We start from the raw sequence: 4798 nt of genomic DNA on the forward strand, positions 1-4798 counted from the left end.
AATACCCTTTCTTTTGAACTCACATGGTATATTACATGTTCTATAAGGTGACCCCCGTGAGGTAAAAGCTTGGTTGTAATGGATCCCATGTAAAATGCTATGAGTATGAATACATATTTTTTTGGTGCATCTTATTTTTGTTTATTTGCTTGTTATTTTTTTAATTTGTATCTTTGAGTTATCATTACATGTGTTCAAATGAATACATGTTGCGTACGAACTTGATAAAGCACTACATATTAAATTTAGGATACGAATCAAGTTGCGTATAAATTTGATAAATAAACGTACTATTCAAGTAAAAAACAATAATAAATGATGCATATGACAAACTATATTACACGTAAATCCAACAAATATCAATTTTCAGTGCTTTAAGAGAAGTTTACAAAGTGCAATACATTGGTGATCAGATATCATTTGGCAATAAGTACATCTACTCTCTCCTAGGCTTCTTCGAGCTACACTCCCCAAGGTCACCAGACCTATTCTCGATCATAGGCAACAACACATTTTTCCCTAGCAATTCATGCCTAATGACATTGCGGCCTTGAACACTAGCAATGATGCCATGGTGTTGCACGGAATAATATGCACAGGGGTTCGTGAAAAGTCACTCGCCGCATGGACGCTAAGCAAGGTGGGAATTCAAACACAAAACCAAGCAAAATTACAAAATCCGAAACTTTTTTAGAAGAGTTACAAGGAATACATACCAAACTAAGTATTCATACATCAAACATGAAGAGAAATATGATATATTGCTTGGATGTCAATGTTGATAAGATTTCTTATACATGGCAAGATAACTCCATCTCTTTCATAATTTTTAAGTAGCTTCTAGCATCTTCAAATTACATTTGAGTTAGAGATGTGCCACTTGTAAGTTTTACTTCATTTTGGATTAAGATAGAGTAAAAATATTATTTGGTGTAGAGACGCTTGCATATAGGTAAGCCTTGAGGTTTAGAGACAAATAAGTATCCACATGAATAGCCTTGGCCTCACCAAATCAGTCGATGCACGAGATTTAATGCAACTACCATGGCCTTGTGGCGAAGAATATTAAGCCGAAGGCGGCTCTATATGACACCACAAGACTGCGCATGCAAGGCCTTCTAAATACGTCGAGATTCAGAAAGTGCTCTCGAATAATGTTGGCATGGCGAAAAATAAGTTTTTTCATTTCAATCACAGCTTACACAAGGTAGTGCAGAGGAAAGGTTGACTTAATGAACCAGTCTATTGTATCGGAATAATAAACTTCATAGCTTCTTGAGAGCTCCACCTTTCAATCAAGTGCAAGTCAAGACTCGTCAGAAAATAAAACATGCTGGAGGCACCGTCAGAGAAGGTGATGACGAAAGCTGCCAATAAGATAACGAGATGATGACGAAGGAGAAGGTGAGTTTGTTGCATTCAGTCGTTACTTTGTTCTTCTTCTTCTTCGGCTTGGCTTTTGTCATTGTTAAGTTCATTGTGGCCTCATCCTCCTTTGACTTCTGCTCCTTCTTCCTTGTCAACTTGCCTTCCTTGTCCTCGATGCTTTGTCTTCCAAGCTCGTTAACTTTGACTTCTTATCCTTTAGCTTTGCTGTGTCCTCAATCTCCTCAACACATTTTCCTTCTCTTGTCATTGTCACTTTAGCACCAGCTGTAGCTTCATCTTCATCATTGTTACTGCAGGTTGTCTCCTTCTCTTCGGCTTCACCTTTAGCTTCTTCTCGGTCCCTTTTTATGCTCATTTTAGTCACAAAGCTCAGTGCTTTTCCTCAGAAAAGCTTTCAAAAATCTAGAGATCTTTGACATCAATGTTTACATTAATCATGTCGCCTTTCGAGCCCCCAAAAAGATTATGAAAAGCATTTGATATTTTCCTCTATCTGACATCAAGGTTTTCATCATAGTGCTACCGCTTTTCCTATAAGCATTGCCCCAGCAATTGCTACCTAATGATACCTTACTGCCCAGCAACTTTCCATGCCAGTAATCTACCATACCAGCATCCCACCGCATAGTGCTCCAATCCCTATCCTATAGAAAAAAAAGAGAAATTTTCTAGATACTTATCAAAGTATCTAGAAAAAGTCTCAACTAGTAAAAGTGGAGCACTTTACAAGTTAGTGATATAGTAAAATATTCCTGTATAGGAATTTCAAAATTCTCTAGTTATCCATGTAGTGAAATTTTACTATATAAACAGACTAGTTAGAACTAATCATATAGTATTTTTTATATATAAGAAAACTAGTTGCAATCATGTAGATAGTTTTAAGAATTACTATTATGGTAAAAAATATAAATTAAAATAATAGAAAGAATTAAAAGATGTTATTTTCACTAATAAAGAGGCCAATTCAAGATGCATATATCATCAATACTCAAAGGTTTATTGTGATTTTTTGTGACATGAATTTTCTCTCTATAGAGTAACCAATCCACGAGAGCTTTTGTCATGGCTGGCAATGTTTGCTCATTGCGTCCTCCTAAAAAAGTAGGATCTCTCTTAATAACACCATATGTAGATTTTAACGATGCATATAGCTCATCAATGGATTGGATGTCTAAATATTTGAGGAGAATGGTTTCTTGGTCTTCCTCTTCAAATGCATTAACAACTTGCATTTTAGAAATACAACATAGATTAGTGTGCTACTACATCATAAGTTAATTAGCTACTCTATTGTCTTAATATTTAATAACATTGAGTTACCGATGAAGTTCTTGATGGCAATTCTATATTAGAAGGATCCACACTTTTTGATGGCTCAACATGGTCGAGAGCCTATAGTATAGACAAGAAATAAAGTTAACAAAATTAAATAATGCCACATTTATTTTTACAAAATGCAAAGAAGTACCTTAGATAATTTCTTATTTTTGCCCTTACTCTCCTTTTGTTGTTGCTTGTTTTACTGCATTTTCTCACTCATCTTATCATAATAAGTTTGTAATTAGATATAATTTATTAAATACATATATTAAAATAAAATATCAAGAGATGGCTAAGCATACCTTTCGTACACGAAGACTTTTCTATGCTACTTCAACCTCCTCAGGATCCTGGATCATATCTCGTGGAAGAGAGTGTTCACTACTACATGAACCCTATAATACAAGAAAAGTAAAACTTAAAATGGAATATCTTTTAAATTAAAAGTATACAAAAATTAAGAATATATGTATATATTCCTCATACAGATGGAATTCCTTGTAGTAGCTCCATAAAACTATGATCTGAGTTTAAATAGTCCTGAAACATAGGTTAAGTGTTAGAGACAATCAAATGGGAAAAGACTATAAACCAAGGTATACTAACCATTTCATTATTTTTTTGACATTTTTCAGAAGCAGAAATTGAAACAAGAGGCGGACCATCATTGTGAGATTCCAACTAGTACAAGCAAGAAAATTGAAGTCTACATAAAAAACTAAAAACTTAAAATATTTAAATATTTAAATGAGTGAATGATGTACATACATGTGTTGCACTATTCTCAGAAAATATACATTGTTCTTCCACCATAAGTTGTGGATAATACATCTCGTCACTTGTATCCTAAAAGTTTAGAGAAAATATAATGAAAGGTAAAATATATCTAAGAAATTTAAAGTGAAATGATTATAGTAAAGATAAAGATAATAAAAATTATACAATAGAAAAAATAAAACTTGAGATAAAAATTGCAAATCTTACCAAATTTTGTTGCATTCTTCTATTAAAAAAACATAGTTGTGCCAATCAGTACCAAATTTTTATGTATATAATCTATGGTGAGAAAATTTTGATAAATAAGTATGCTTACCAAAGATATATCCACCAAAGATGATCTTTTCCTCTTGAGTTTCTTTCTGAGATTTTGAGCAATAGAAAGATAGTACAGATATACATCCTCCTTTTTCTAAAGGTAAGTAGCACCAAGAAACTCAAGGGGTAAAATTTGATCATAGTTTTGATCTATGATCTCTAAAAATCTATGTTTGTCATCTTTATTATTATGAAACCGCAAATCATTGCCAATCTCATGGCTCTTGACCCAATTATATACTTTTCTATGATTAGCACAATACCTAACATTTTGCGTATCTCGATAGTATTTTAGTAAAAATAGTTTTCCAAACTCATCTTGGTCTTCTCGACTAATCCTTTTAGGTGGTTTGAAAATCTGGTTATATGTAGGAGTCTTCATCAGAGAAACATCCCCTATTTGTATACTCTTGATTTGTTTTTGAGGTGGCAATTGGACTCTTTTACTTTGTATTGAAACTGGTTTGCTCATGCTCACTGTTTGTTCGAAACTATCATTCTTTGATTTCAGTTCCTCAATTGTTTTTTGCAGATTGATGATAGTTTGCATCATTGAATCTAGAGTTTGTTGACTTGGGGAGGCCATGAGACAAGCTAAAATTAAATCAAGAAACTATGTTAATATTCAACCAATAAAGAATCAATCAATCATATAAAAAGGATACAACAATGATCTCACTCTCTTTTTCTCTCTCTCTCAATGATTTTAATGAGCTTTTAATTTTTAAAGAAAAACACCATACAACAATACAATATACAACTATACAAACCATGAGATAAGCTAAAATCAAACAAGATACAAGCTACAATCAAATATACAACTTTATATGCTAGTATTCCTTAAACAAGAGATTATATCCATACATTAATCTTCTTCAAGAAAGAATTTTTCTCATTCTTTAATAATCACATATGCATATATACATACATACACACAAAAGTCCAACTACCTATACATGAGACACAACATGAGCTATATCCACAAGATACC

This window comes from Lygodium microphyllum, chromosome 9, assembly GCF_053477565.2.
Source record: "Lygodium microphyllum isolate KBCC chromosome 9, Lygodium_microphyllum_v1.1.10, whole genome shotgun sequence".
Classification (NCBI taxonomy): domain Eukaryota; kingdom Viridiplantae; phylum Streptophyta; class Polypodiopsida; order Schizaeales; family Lygodiaceae; genus Lygodium; species Lygodium microphyllum.